The sequence below is a fragment of the Erinaceus europaeus genome, chromosome 10 (assembly GCF_950295315.1).
Source record: "Erinaceus europaeus chromosome 10, mEriEur2.1, whole genome shotgun sequence".
Lineage (NCBI taxonomy): Eukaryota > Metazoa > Chordata > Mammalia > Eulipotyphla > Erinaceidae > Erinaceus > Erinaceus europaeus.
This window is the reverse complement of record NC_080171.1, coordinates 82,984,508-82,998,821: the sequence shown is the minus strand read 5'-3', so window position 1 is coordinate 82,998,821 and position 14,314 is coordinate 82,984,508. Positions and strand designations below refer to the sequence as shown.

At 48.8% G+C, this 14,314-nt stretch overlaps 1 protein-coding gene across 9 annotated transcripts in view; it reads left to right on the top strand.

The window, feature by feature from the left end:
• The first annotated feature begins 2,303 nt into the window (after positions 1–2,303).
• AKNA (AT-hook transcription factor) overlaps positions 2,304–14,314 on the top strand; it is a 66,727-nt gene continuing 54,716 nt past the window's right edge. For 7 of the 9 annotated variants that reach the window (XM_060200030.1, XM_060200033.1, XM_060200034.1 and 4 more), the window contains exon 1: positions 12,989–13,138. The gene's annotated coding sequence lies outside the window, so the exon portion shown is untranslated. Of the gene's footprint in view, positions 2,442–2,790; positions 2,972–12,988; positions 13,139–14,314 lie in introns of those variants that run through there. The other 2 variants (XM_060200027.1, XM_060200026.1) reach the window with 2 other exon arrangements.

Here is a 14,314-nt window from a genome sequence, read left to right as displayed (position 1 = left end):
GGAGAGAAAGACTGGAACACTGCTCAGTTCTGCCATTATGATAGTGTTGGAGATTGAACCTGGGACTGTTATGATGGTGTTGGGGATTGAACCTGGGACTTCAGGGCCTCAGGCTTTTGCATAAACATTATCCTGTCTTCCCAGCCCTAAACCTTTGTTTTTAGTGTGTTTGCTCTTGTCGCCTTAGAGCTGGATTAAGCTGGTAACACTTCTGATCTCATAGTAAGAGAACAAATTTGTGTTGTTTTCAACCTCAAAAGGATGGTGATTTGTTACAGCAACCACAAAGGAAATGTAGACAAGGTGAAACTGCTACTTGCCTCTGATGGAGGCTAGGGTGCTGGAGGAAGTGCGAAGAGGGGCTGGGCAAGGCACCAGGTTCAGAGGTAGAGATGATTTCAATTGGGGTGACAATGAAGGAAGAAAGGGGCCCAAGTAGGCTTAGCAATGCCATACCTTTCATGGGTCCAAGTCCTTGTGCATCTTTATGAAACAGGTTTTTTTGTTTTACTAACTGGCTATGTTAATTTCAGACCAGTTACCACTGGAGCAGGTTGTAACTTCCTGTGCCTTGAACCAAACATCTCACTTGGCCTAATAGAGTACAAAAAGCACCCTGGCTTTGCTGCCTGTGGCCCCACGTTTATGGTGTAACAAAGTAGGACAAGAAAGAGTTTTTAGAATTGTTGCTCCCAGAATTCCTACACCTGACTCCAGAGCTGTGGTCCACTGCATGTAAGGATCTCCCTCCTAGTGGAATTTCAAATGTAAATAAAATTCCTTTGTGAGTGGGCCTAGAAAGGTCAAGTTGCTTGCTAAAGTCACATAGCCAGTGACTAGCAGAGGACAAATGTGAACCCACAGGTGGGTTGTTTTTGTTTTTGTTTTTTTGAGAGACACCACATCACCAAAGCTTCTTTCAATACAGTGGGGGCCATACTTGAGCCTGGACTGTGTGCCGGGCAAAGCAGCCACTATCCAAGTGAGCAATTTTGCTAGACCTAAAAGCATGGACTAAGGCAGCTTTGAAAGTTGGAGGGGCAGGGGCTAGAGATCCACTGTAGCCACATTTAACTAACATCTTTACTTTAGAGGCTAGAGTTGAGGGTAGAGTCTCGGGGTTTGCTGCTGCATTAAAGGAGAGAATGGGTTTTTAGCATATGCCCAGACTTGCCCAAGCAAGTGCCCACCCAGTCTTCAAATCACCTGGAGCCTCTTTGGTTTGGGAGAAAGCAGGGTGAGAAGTGGAAAAAGCCCAGTGTGGGAAGGGTAAGAAAAACTCTTGCAATCTAATTCTGCATTCACCATTTCCTGACTGTATGATCTTGGGGGTGTTACTTAACCTTTCTGTGCTTCAGTCTCCCCTGTTGAAGTGAAGAACACAACAATGATCTAATCTGTGTGTTATTAAAAGGACCAGCTAAGATGTGTGTCCCTGGCACAGAGCAGGCATTTAGTGAAGAGAAGCTACTACTATGGTTACTATGGGGTGTGTGTGTAGTGACTGGCAGTGGTGTGTGTGTGTGTGTGTGTGTGTGTGTGTGTGTGTGTTGGCAGTCTGGGGAACTGGGAAGAGCTTTCAGACTGGTGAAGAGAACTGTGTTGCATCTTAGCTGAAGGAAGGATTTAAAATGAGTCACTTCCTGTCGCAGGTCCTATTTGCAAATAGGACTGGAGGAGCTCTTTAAATTAATGTCATCTATTTCTTAGAGGCCTAGTGCAATACATATGTACTTCCTTCAAAAGCTACCAATAGGTAGGAATTGAGAGTTCTATTTACTTGAAAGTAGCAGCCTGTGGCAGAACTGGGCCAGTCTGACACCTTAAACCTGTCTCTTTCAAGAGTTGCTTTCAATGGACAATGGATAGATGCTGTACTTACTGCGGGATCTTGGACAAACTCTTTTGTCTCTCTCTGGGTCTGCGTTTCTCTACTTGTCAAATGAGGTCATGCACCACAATAAACTTGGAGTACTAATAATACCTCGGAGGAGAGGGCCCAGCAAAGAGTTTTTATCAGTGCCTTACACAAAAAGTGCTCAAGAAAAGTTATTATTATCACGTCTATGATGCAATCCGTTATAGCTATGAAAGCTTGCAGTCTCTTCCTTACTGTGGCACTGGACTATCTCAACAATTGTTTTTACTCCCCCACCTCGGGCTCCCTCTAACCTGCGGGTCACCGGGCCAATGACTGGAGAGACACCCAACCTTCCAGATTTGAGCTTTTTCTATCCTGAAGCCTAGTTCCACTTCGTGGGGGCGGGTCACTGGAGGCCGTCTCCCTGCGATTGGTGGGTCTGAGAGAAGCCCCGCCTGTCACAAGCCGGCCTCCGGGAATATGCAAAGAGCCTCCGCCCCACCCCGCTCCCGGATTGGAGGTCTTTGTTTGCCGCTCAACTCCAGGAAACCACCCGCTTGGAGGCTACGGTGACCAGCAGGTGAGGCACGGGGAGGGGCTGGCGGAGGGTCCGGCGGGGGGTGGGCGCGGCCCGTCTAGGGGGAGCAGTTTCGGGGTGGCGCAGGTGGGAAGGCCGAGCGCGGACTTATGCACCACCCGGCGGGCGCTGCTCTCAGTCTCTCCCATGTGGAAATTCCACGCGTACGGGAATGGGAGGGATCGCCGCCCTAGGGTTGGGAGGGAGCCCTGCACACGCCGGTGATCGGCGACTAGGGCCTGTGTTCAAAGTCCGCCGTCTCCACCCTCGGGCCTCAGTCTCCGCGTCCGCACAGTGGGGGCGTCGGCTTCCCTCTACGCTGCGGGTTCCAGCTGGAGGCGCGGCGTCGCGGAGGGCGCCCGGGGTGGTCCTGGGCTGGACGCGGGCTGTTGGGGCTGGGGGCGGGGCCCGGGTCGCTGTGGTGACGGGGAGGTGGGACTTCTCCGCGCTGGGATTTGTGTGAGACTTGCTCACCCGGCAACAGGGCGCGGAGCCCGGCGACTGCGGCCGCGCGCGCTCCCCGGACGCCCAACGCAAGTTTCTTTTCCTGTTTTTGGCTGGGGGGAGGGCGAGGGAAGCAAGGCCCGGTGTGTGTGGGTGCTGCGGCTTTCGGGAGGAGGCCAGTCCTCTGGGGGTGCACTGATGGACATCTGACGGCCAGAGAGGGCGCGCGCCTGGCCCCAGGGCGCGCAGCGGGGCGACGGCGCAGAGCCTGCGGACTGCAGCCTCGGGCCAGGCACTTCCCTGCCCCTTCCCTCCCTCTTTTGTGTTGAAAGAAAGGGTAAAAGTGTGGTCCCTAGATGAGAAAGTTGGGAAGGAAAGTTGCTAATGACAAACCCGCGCTATGTGGGATGTGAGAAATCAGGGAGCGGCTGCAGCGACAAGAGAGACACCTCGTTTCAGTCCTCTCACCAGAAGAGAAATGACAGAAACTGAAGCAGGAGGGACTGAGCTTAGATGCATGCTACAGGGATTTCCCAACGGAACTTTCCAGGTGCCTCCTCTGAAGCTAGCAGGCAGGGGGACGTACTTTATGGCTGTTGATTTCGCTTTGTTTAAAATAAAAAAAAGTTGAATTTCAGCTCACCTATGAGAGGGGAAGCTAAGTCTGTGTTTACTTAGGGATTGGGTGCGGGGTAGCCCTCAGGGTGATGGGTTGGGTCTTTCTGCAGGACAGAGAAGATGCACACGTGGGGACTTGGCTTCCCAAAGCTCAGCTGTTTGCATTGGAAGCATGGGAGGTAGCCGTTGTCTTGCGAGGGTATTTCATCAGCTCCCACCAGGCTGCACATTCCATGGCAGGCAACAGGGCTTGGGTTTCCAGAGAGATTGGGAATGATCCAGCTCAGAGGGTAGTTTGCAAATCAGTGCATGCCAAGGACATTAGTTTACCCTCACAAGGAGGAAAAGACAGTATTTTTAAGCCTCCAGCTGAATCACAGACACATGCCTGCTCCTTTTTAATGTTTCTCCAGTCCTGGGAGATGGCACTGAGGCCTGGAGTCAGAAGATCTTCCTTTGAATTTCCAACCTTAATTCTCTTCTCTGTCATCATCATCATCATCTTATTATTATTATCATTATTATTATTATTATTATTCTCCTTCTCTTTTTCCTTCTTCTTTTTCATAGGGCAAAGCAGCACACTAATTCTGTTCTTCTTGCCTCAGTTTTCTCTTCTGTGAAATGGGGAAGCCAGTGCCATGGAGGTAACAGAATAGAGTCTTGTTCAATCCACATCCTGAGTTGGGAGATGAGGAATATGGAGAGCCAGAGGAAAGAAGGAATAGTGCAATACCTGATGTTGAGTGTGTAGTCTTAACTGTTCTGTGTAGAGGGGTTATTACAACCAGGAGGGCAGGAACTCTACTTTTTATTCACTCCCACTGAGTTGCCCAGTACAAGCCCCATACAAAGTAGGCATTCACTGCATTGTCGTTGATGCTTCAACTAGATCACTTGTTTCTCCATCTTTGTCAGTGTCCTCATTCTACAAAGGAGAAGCCTAAGGTTCAGAGAAGTTGATTCACCTGAGTTCACATAGCTCTTCTCTAAGGTCTCTTACTGTGGGATGCTCAGTGAGTGTCTTGTCATCTTTCACAAGAGCTGAACATGTGTTATTTCTTCCCAGTGCTGTGCTCTTTGCTGTCCTGGTAACTTGAAATTGGCCCAAGTTAGGGTATTTATACTCTGAAAATCAGCAGATGCCTCAGAGCAAGGCATAAATAAATAAACATTCTTTTTTAATATTTATTTCCCTTTTGTTGTCCTTGTTTTTTATTGTAGTTATTATTGTTGTTGGTGTCATTGTTGTTGGATAGGACAGAGAGAAATGGAGAGAGGAGGGGAAGGCAGAGAGGGGGAGAGAAAGATAAACACCTGCAGACCTGCTTCACCGCTTGTAAAGCGACTTGCCTGCAGGTGGAGAGTGGGGGGGGGGACTCGAATCGGGATCTTTACACAGGTCCTTGCTCTTTGCACCATCTGCACTTTAACCCACTGCTCTACTGCCCAACTCCCCTTTTATTTTATTTTTAAATTTTATTTATTAGCATGAGAGAGAGAACCAGAGTATCACTGGTACATGTGATGCTGGGGATCAAACTTAGGACCTAATGCTTGAAAGTCCAATGTTATAGACACTATGCCACCTCCCAAGCCACTTTTCTTTTCTGATTTAGAGAGCTGTGTGTGAAAGGTAATAGGAAATAGAAGACCAGCCTTTCTATGCATGACAGCCAAGGTTTAGAGGACACTTGCAGATGCAGGCAGACCTAGAGCAGCCAGGCCAGAAGGTCTGTCCCTCACTGCTGTGTCCCTAGAGTGGGTAGGTATAGGGGAGGGAAAGCTTTCTGATTTGAGGTCCCTTAGACTTTGGTATGAGTGGTACAGCAGCCCTCTGACTTGGGAAAGGGTCAATGTGAGCTTGAATTCCAGGCCAAAATAGTCTTTAACCTGAAAGTGACAGTGGCCATGGGCTGTCTTTAAGCAGGGGGAGGCATGGGCAGAGTGATTCTCTAAGATTTATCCACATCCTAAGATAGGAGAGTGGGGCAGCTGAGATGCCACTCAGTTGAGTAGGAAAAGACTAATTAATAGCACCTTCATTTCCTGAGCATCCACTGGGTGCCAAGTCATGCAAACACAGATTGGTGCTTTGCTTGTGTACACAAACCTAACTGTCCCTCAGAAGCTATGTGCCATTGGGCAAACTGTGAGTTCTCTAGGCCTTTCCCTACCTGTTAAATCTATGAGGATCCATCTGCACACAAAAGACATTCCAAAATGTGAACTGTCACTGAGGCTGGGGGCTGATTGCTTCCTTTTTTTTTTTTCTTCATGATTTTCACATATTCCTAAATGTTACACAGTGACTTTCTGTGCACAAGGAACAAGGAACACAGCCTCAGGGTTCAAAACCAAGGAGGGAGAAGGTGTGAGATGGGAGTTGCAGGATGTCAGGACTACAGTGGGCTTCAAAGAGCCCAACCACCAGAAACCAAGGAAGGTTGAAGTGCTGCACAGATGTATGGAGTAGCTTTTCTTTTTCTTTCTCTTTTTGATAACTCAAAGCAGAATCTGACTGAGTTTAGAGTAGGGCACCAAAGTGAAAAATCTCTGGGTGGGGGGTGAGGGTAGATGTTCAGCTTCACTGGGGAGGAGCACAGACCTTTGGTGGTGGGAATGGTGTTAATATACAAAAAAAATTAATAATAAATTAATTAAATAAAAATAAATTGAGATGAAGGAGGGAGGGGCGCGAGACAGAGAGGAAAAAAGACACCTCCATTCATCATTTGTCAAGCTTTTGCCCAGTATGTGGGATCTGGAGACCTGAATCTGGGTCCTTGTGCATGGTAATGTGTGTGCTCAACCTTAAATGTCCAACCCCCTCCTACCTCTTTGGATTGACAGGAGGATTAGATAATCATCCAGATCCATGGAGAGACCTAAGGTATTTGACACCTAGCATGTGTTCAGTCTGGTTTTGCTGTTAATAGTACATCCCTGCCACATGCACAGTGTTTCCTTTGACTCTTTCATGGAGAATGAACTTGAAATAGTGTGTCTGTGCAGGTATATGTGTGTGTTTCTTAATGTGACCACATCCTCTTCGTAACCCATGTTTCAGTTGACTGAGGGAGGTCTGTTTCCTCCCTCTTCTTAACTGTTTAGGGTGGGACACAGTTTCTAGTTAACGATCCTCGGGGATTGGTTTGGGGACCATTAGAAGAATGTCACAGGGAGAGCTATGATTGTGTGTATGTGTGTGTGTGTGTGTGTGTGTAAATTCACATAAATGTATGTATTTTTTTGGTCACTTGGGTTGTTGGGGCTGAGTATCTTCAGGACTCTACTGTTCCTGGCAGCCATTTTTTTTTTAAGTACCAGAGAGTGGCGGGGGAGGGGGAGAGGCAGAAAGATAGACACCTGCAGCACTGTTTCACCACAACTTCCTTCCTAAAGGTGGGGTCCTGGATTCTGGTGCGTGTTAGTGTGTGCACTCTACTGGGTGAGCCACCATCTGGTTCCAGGCTGTGACTGGTGTTAAGGAAGTTCAAGTGCCAGGAAAATATTAAACTCAGTCTTGCAGAGAGCTGTCCATATGGGCATTTCACAGATATAGCCATTTAATATTTATTCATGAGCTCTGTGCCAGCTGGATTCTGAGCCAAGGAGTTTAGGCACATAGGTTCATTTATAATCCCTAGGATCCTGTAAAATCAGCATTATATCCATTTTACACATAAGGTGTCTGGGGTTCAGAGAGATTCAGCAACTTACCCAAAGCCCAACTTTGAAAAGAGAATCTGACTGCCCACAAAACCCATGTGCCCTAAACTATTGTGCCCCTCAACCTCCTGTTAGCATTGGTGCTTCTGCCTTTGGAGCAAGTGGAATCCATGTTCTTCTCAGTTCACCCTGAAATCTTCACTCATGTTTTAACTACAGGGGTGAATTAGATAACTTGTGCACAAAGAGTGGGTGGCCTTAAGGTAGGTTTTTATTTCTTTCCTTGGAAAGAACCCTATTGGGAGCCTGGGGAGGGGTGGAAGATAGAACAGCACACTTCAGTGTCTTCATCCCTGCTCCACCACCCCCTCCCCAGGGAATCTTGAAATTGCAGCCTTCAGTGTTCCCCAGGATAGCTGAGACACCTGCAATCCTAATGCGGTCCAGGGTCTTAGGACACTGTGTGCAGGAGTGACTGTCAGTAGCCTCATTAAGCAATGCCCACCTGGGCCCTGGACCGTGCCCTGGGCTACACCGGAAAGCAGGAAGTAAGACTCAGCTTCTGGCCTGACCTGTGTGCTAGAGGCTTAGTGGCTCAGGAACAGCTGTGGAGGAAAGGAGTAGGTAAGAAGTGGCTGCAGCAGTGTGAGAGTAGTCTGACCCAGAAGCTGAGAGGGATAGATGCCTGATGCCTTGTTGGGTAGTTGGGGTGTCCAGACACAGCCACACATGGGCACACTTCTGGGGAAAGTTCTTCTTTTTTTCTTTTTATTTATAAAAAGGAAACACTAGGGAGTCGGGCGGTGGCGCAGTGGGTTAAGCGCATTTGGTGCAAAGCGCTGGGACCAGCGTAAGGATCCCGGTTCGAGCCCCCGGCTCCCCACCTGCCGGGGAGTGGCTTCACAGGCGGTGAAGCAGGTCTGCAGGTGTCTATCTTTCTCTCCCCCTCTCTGTCTTCCCCTCCTCTCTCCATTTCTCTCTGTCCTATCCAACAACGAACAACATCAACAATGGCAATAATAATAATAATCACAGCGAGGCTACAACAACAAGTGCAACAAAAGGGGGGAAAATGGCCTCCAGAAGCGGTGGATTCATAGTGCAGGCACCGAGCCCAGCAATAACCCTGGAGGAGAAGAAAAAAAAAAAAAGGAAACACTAACAAAACCATAAGCTAAGAGGGGGTGCAACTCCACACAATTCCCACCACTAGAACTTCATTTCCTATCCCCTCCCCTGATAGCTCTCCTATTCTTTAACCCTCTGGGAGTATGGACCCATGGTAATTGTGGGATGCAGAAGGTGGAAGGTCTGGCTTCTGAAATTGCTTCCCCGCTGAACATGGGTGTTGACAGGCCCATCCATACTCCCAGCCATAACTCTCTTTCCCTAGTGGGATGGGGCTCTGGGGAAACGGAGCTCCAGGACACATTGGTGGGGTTGTCTGTCCAGGGAAGTCTGGTTGGCATCATGCTAGCATCTGGAACCTGGTGGCTGAAAAGAGAGTTAAAATACAAAGCCAAACAAATAGTTAATTATGGGGAAAGTTCTTAAGCCTTATCAATATGGTCTAAAGTTTTTGTTTGTCTACTATTGTGTTTTCTCCTCTATCTCTGGACTTCAGTTTCCCTACCTTGATGATGTAGGATTCCTGTCCACTTCCCAAGGCTACTTTTTTTTTTTTTTTTTGAGTCAAGGAAATGTTTTACAAGACTGTTGTCTCAGGGGTACAACTTCAGATCTCCCTCCAAATAATGTGCTAATCCATCTCACCCCTGCCAAGTTCCCATAGTGTTTTTGTTAGAGTTTGTTTGCTTGTTTTTGTTTGTTTGTTTGTTTGTGTGTTTTTGCCTCCAGAACTTCCCTGGAGCTCTGTGCCTACACCATTCCACCACTCCAGGCAAATTTCTTTTTCTCTCAAAAGTAAAAGAAGTGAAACAGATAAACACTTAGAAGAAAGCTCATGAAGCTTTCCTGTATAGATGCTCCCATATGGTGCCCAGGGATTTGAAACCAGATCCTGGCACATGGTCAAGTACACATGCTCTACCTGGTGAGCTATCTCCCAACTAAGTGTTCTAAAGTATCTACTGCTGTGAAAGATGACAAAATGTTTTAGAAAATTAAAAGGCTTTAGGGAAGCAGTGCCTTTTTACAAAGTTAGAACGTTGGCTTAATGAGACACAGCTAATTGAGAATAAGTTCCACTCCCAATTTTATCATGTACATGTATTATCTTTGCAGCCTGCAATGGTGTGGACCTCAAGCATGAATCTTAAAAGTTGTGTCTTTGAGTCTTTGCTGGCTCACACTTATTTTGAGATTGAGGACAAGTTGCTTGGGTTCTCAGGGCCTCAGTTTACCCAACTATAAAGTAGAGATGTCACACCACCCCCCATTGGGTTGAGGGCCACAAGCCAGGTTTGAGGGACTGACCAGATTCAGAAGATCATCCAGCTTTTACTATGCCCAGGTCCAGGCTAGGCATGGGGGTGGGGGGTGTCACCAAGCTTATGATCCCTATGACTTAGTATGAGGAATGGATTGGAAGGGTGGGGTGGGTGGGGGGAGGCTGTTGTCAGAGGCCACAGGGGCAAATAATCACACATTGAGTGCTGTTCCAAATGCAGAGCTTCCAGGAGGCCACAAGGGACTGAGGGCTGTGGGGTGCTTGAAAGTTAACAGGAAGAAGCAGTGGGATGGGGGATGATGCAGGGAGCTTGCAGCTCAGCTGCCCCAGGAACAGAAAGGACATCTGTGTCACAGGATCCCACTTAGGGAGAGGAGGAGAGACTGGAGCAGCGCCAGACTCTGGAGTTCCACCTTCATTCCTGGAGCAATGTGCTGCTGCTGGCATGTTTTGTTTTTCCCCAGGTCCCTTTACGGGGGGTGGTGGTGGTAATGGTTTACAGTACAGCTGTTGACACATGGGTACAATTTCTTACCTTCCAGTGATATTTATCTCAAAAACACTCTCACCCCCCAATTTAGATCATAAATAAATAAATAAAGCAAGAGTGATGATGGAGTGGGGGGTAGAGGGAAGTGTCCAGAGTGATGGTCCCTTAGGCCTTGCACACCTGGTTAAAGGGAGAGGAGGCCTGGAGGGTGGTGACACAGGAGATAAATTTGAGCCATGTTGCATTTGGTAGAATTACTGGAACTTGGCACATGGGTGGAGATGGTATTACTAGGAGGGGTGCCCCTGAAACAGGAGGGAGGATGGCTGGGAGGCAAGGAGATCCAGAAGAGGGCACTAGAGGTTGTTGGCATTAGGCAGCCGGTGCACCACTATGTTCCATCGCTGGGGAGCCAGAGACGACCCGAACTGCCCCTGCAGCTACAGACAGACTATGACCCACATAGTCAACGACTGCCACCTCTCCAGATTCAAAGGAGGTCTCGAAACTTTACATCAGGCTCAACCTGATGCTGTTGACTGGCTACGGAAGAAGGGCAAACGCTAGAAGAAGAAGCTGGCCCTTAGATTTGGGATTATCCTAGGGTAACTGGTGGAGACAGCCACCTGGTGGTAATGGCAGGGCTACCTGGATTAAAGACAATGAGGGAGGGCAGGTGAGTGAGTGACAGTGTCAGAGGAGGCTGCCCTCAAACAATGGCCCACATGATCATAGGGCAGGCAGGAAGGGTGTCATTAGTCTTTGGCTCTGCTCTCCCTTGGGCTGGGGGCTTCAGGAGAACCCATGGGTAGAAGTCAGAGGAGGTGCTGTAAGGATGGGAGCTGGCATGAGGGTACCTGACTGTACCAGACACCCACACACACCTTTGGGCAGATCCATTCATTCACGCTTTCCAGTCCCCTGCACTACACTTTGCAGGATTTTGGCAGCAACCTTGAGGGCTAACTACTCATCTTGTCCCTGTTTTACACACAGAGAGAGGAGAGTTGGAAAGTTCAGGCTTCAAAAATGATGTCACTAGCAAGGGGCCGACTGGGCTTTGAACACAAAGTGAGGTCCATTTTTCTCTCCAAATGTTAATGCTTTGAGTACTTTTTAGATAATACAGAGGTCTGATTTTCTCCCTGTTCCTTTTGTTTCCTGATTAAGAATCTCCATGTTGGGAGTGGGCAGGGCCAGAGCGTGGAGCCACATATGTGGGGGCTGGGCGCTGTGCCCACTCTACCCAGCCTGGCTCTGCCTCTTTGCCTTGGCTCCCTCTGCTCTGCACTCAGCCTTGTTCTCAGGGGAAGTCCACTGGTTCCCACCCTGTCCTCTGCCCTTCCAGAATGCTCTGCTCCTAGCCCTTCTTTTCCTTCTAGTCTTGTGTTTGAATGTCATCTCAAGGAGACTTGCCTGCTGGCCCATCTCCTAACCCTCCTCTCCAACCCATTACCCTCTGACTCAGATTTTCCACTAGGGTCACACATCTCAGTCACCTTTAAAAAGTCACTGAGAATAGGCCAGAGAAATAGCTTACTTGGATAGTGTGCTGCTTTGCCATGTGCGTGATTCAGGTCTAAAATAAGCTTCAGTGTTGTGTTTTCTCTCTCTCTCTCTCTCTTTCCCTCTCTCTATCTCTGCCTATCTCTCTGCCTCTATCTAAAAAAATAAAAAAATCATTGGCAGTCCAGGAGCCAATGCACCAGATTTACATGCATGAGGTGCCGAGTCTGATTCCCAGCATCACATGTGCCAGAGTAATGCTCTGGTTTCTCTCCCCCTCTTATAAATGAATCCTTTTAAATAAATAAATATGGACTGGCAAAATAGCTCACTTGGATAGTGTGCCACTGTGCCAGGTACACATGCCCCACCACACTGAAGGAATCTTTGTTGTGGTGATCTCTCTCTCTCTCTGCTTCTCTGTCTTCTCCATCTTTATCTAAAATAAATAAGGAAATAAATAATAAAGATTATACAAATGAATGGTTTTTATAACAAATGTTTTAAAAAAAAATGCCCAGAAGCTGGTTTTGGTGGAGTGTGGTGAGCCCCTGGCATCTATATTACCCTAATACAGCCTGATGTGGGTCACCTCTCCACCCCACCCCCACCCCCACCCCACCCCTTTCCCAGGTGAATCACTCTGTGCTTGCTCCTTTTCTTCAGTAGACTGGAGCAAGGACTTGGCCTTCCTTATGTCCTGTATCACTAGCACAGAGTAGGTGCTCAGTAAGTGTATGTAGGTGAATAAATAGGGTGTGATGAGGGAAGCCTGGGAAGAGGCAGCATGTCCTCAGGGAAGGAAATTCACCTGGTCAGTGGATTCCCCATCTCCATGTTGCCTGGGAAATTCCTCTTAGCTTAAAGGCCAGCTTATGGTGGGAACTGTGGACAGAATGCTAGGAACCTAGCAACCTACATGAGTTGTCGGGTTATGTATTGGCAGATGGGACATGGAATCAGTCCTAATTAAGTATTCAGCCAGTTCCCATCATGCAGAAGGGTACCTAGACTGAGGGTGGGGAAATGGGTGGAAGCCTAGGCTAACTAAGGTTATGTCCTAGAGAGTATTGTCTACAGAGCAAGTTCTTAGACATTTGATGCTGTTGGTCCCTCCTTCCTGGCTCACTGTGCTGTGTGACCTTGATCAGATTCTGACCTCCTCTGAGAGTCATTCTTCCCATCCTGTGCTTTGGCTGGAAGATGGTCCCAACCCCTAACATGGGATGCTTCCTGGAGTCCTTTCCTAGGCAGCTCAGACCTGTGGGAAGCCTGCAAAGGGTTAAACTGGCTCTCTTAGTCCATAGCCCACAAACCCCCTCCTTCCCACAAACACTTGTAGGAAATCAGGCTGGGCGCTTCCTGCCTCAGCCAGGCCTCAGCCACAGCAGGGCGGGGAGAGGTGGGGAGCGATGCTTGTCTGTGAGCTGTGGCTGGCAGAGTGGCCTGGAGGCGGGCCAGGGAGCCATGGAGGCAGAGGGCTCCCTGCATTTGGAACAAAGAGCTCCCGCTCAGATCCCTAGAACACAAGGAGGGCAGGATGGTGGCGCATTGCGAGAGGTAAGCTACTAGGAGGGTGGGGAGGTCACCTGCCCTCAGGCCAGGCAACAGCCTCTCTGGTCTGGGTGGCTGGACCAACCCAGCCAGGAAGTTGCAGCTACAGTTCATTAATTACTTCTCTCTCAGCTTAGGGGAGCCCAGGTCTCCAGCTCAAGGGGGGACTCCTGGGGAATTTCATCATGCCTTAGGTGCTGGGTCCTGGTTCTAGTTTTAATTCTGATCTCCATGAACTTGGACAAGTGGTTTGAACTTGGGCAAGTAGTGGTCTGTGTCTATGCTGGGGTGCCCTCATGTGTAAGGGCGGAACTAGACCCAGGGCAGCTAGCCGACCTCAGACAATGCAGAGATGAGAAGCAGAGCTGGAGGCAATGGGGAGGGAGGGGCTGTCACACTAGAGTGGCTCCTTTTGTTGTGGAAAGGATAAGAGGAGTAGCCAGAGAAAGTCCAGCAGATCCAGTTCAGCTCCTCAGGCTGCAGGACCAGAGTGTGGTAGAGTGTTTAGGTAGGTGTCTCACAGTCTCTCTTCCTCTCTATCTTCCCCTTCCCTCATGATAGTAGGTACCTTTCCTCTTCCTCCCCTGGGATAGGGTTGTTGGGGCCTGGGGGGTTGCATCCAGAGCAGGACTAGTTTTTACATGCCTGCCAGGAAGCCCTCCAGAGCAGCAGGTCTGTGTGCTGCCAAAGCTGGTCAGGGAGCTCAGGATTCTCAGCCCAGCAGCTCAGCCTTCCTCCTGCCTCCACAAGCCCGTGGACTTGGCTTCAGTGTCCCTGGAACCTGATTTGAACTCTAGGGTCCAGCTCCTGCCTGCAAATTCTTGTGAGAGCCCCTATCTCTCTGTGAGTCAGTTCACATATCAGGGAACTTGGCCAGATGGGAAGGGGGCATAGAGCTGAACTGTGTGGCTGCAGTTAGCAGATGGGAAACCAAGAGACTGGGCCATCAAAAGAAGCGTCCTCAGTTTCAGAGTCACCCTGAGAGCTGAGCAGCAGCATAGAGGTAACTGGCCCATGTGGGGACTGGAGAAAAGACCACATGAGTCTTGTTGACCTTTGAGAGAACCAGAGGGAGGACTGATGGGCTGAGTGTCAGTTTAAAAGGAGCAGAAGTGAGTAGTTTTCCTTCTTTTTTTTTTTTTTTTTTTGCCTCCAGGGTTATTGCTGGGGCTCAGTGCCTGC